Source organism: Brassica oleracea, chromosome C9 (genome assembly GCF_000695525.1).
Source record: "Brassica oleracea var. oleracea cultivar TO1000 chromosome C9, BOL, whole genome shotgun sequence".
Taxonomy (NCBI): domain Eukaryota; kingdom Viridiplantae; phylum Streptophyta; class Magnoliopsida; order Brassicales; family Brassicaceae; genus Brassica; species Brassica oleracea.
In genome coordinates, this window is record NC_027756.1 from 16029078 (window position 1) to 16029728 (window position 651).

A 651-nucleotide genomic window follows, 5' to 3' on the forward strand; every position below is an offset into this window, starting at 1 on the left:
AATTGTGTAATTCTGGCAAAAATTGAACGTTATGCAGCTAAATTTCATCTTTTTGGTGTCTTATTTTTTTCAATAATGAATGTGCTAATGCGAACATTAAAAAGTAATTTCTAAGAGTTAGCCTATTATCTATATTCAAACACGAAAATTATAATACAAAATGAATATGTAAAATGTAAATAAAATTCAATTTGGAAGATTGTCGCATGTGCCAATCAGTTTTTAATGTTTTCTTAAGGGTAGTGGAAGTTCTCCGACATTTTCTTGCATGAACTTGTCTTTTAATTTTTATTAATATAATCAATCATGCTATCCTAAATATTATTTCTACCATTTTACTTAAGTTGGAGATAGAAATTGTTTTTAATTTGTATTCAACTGGAATAAAAAAATATCTAGCAAAAAATATTAATGTTTTGAAATATGTAGAGTTTGGATGTTTAGATAATAAATTTTTAGACTATTGATACATTCTTCTGTTGGTAAATTTTTAAAATATCTTTTAAATACAATCTTCAACTTCTCCCGAAAAAAATCAACAGTAATGATTGAGAGTGTTATGTAGATTAATCTACAATAGAACAATGTTTCAGTTAATTATTAAAGTGGCCGTGCCGGAGTGGTTATCGGGCATGACTAGAAATCATGTGG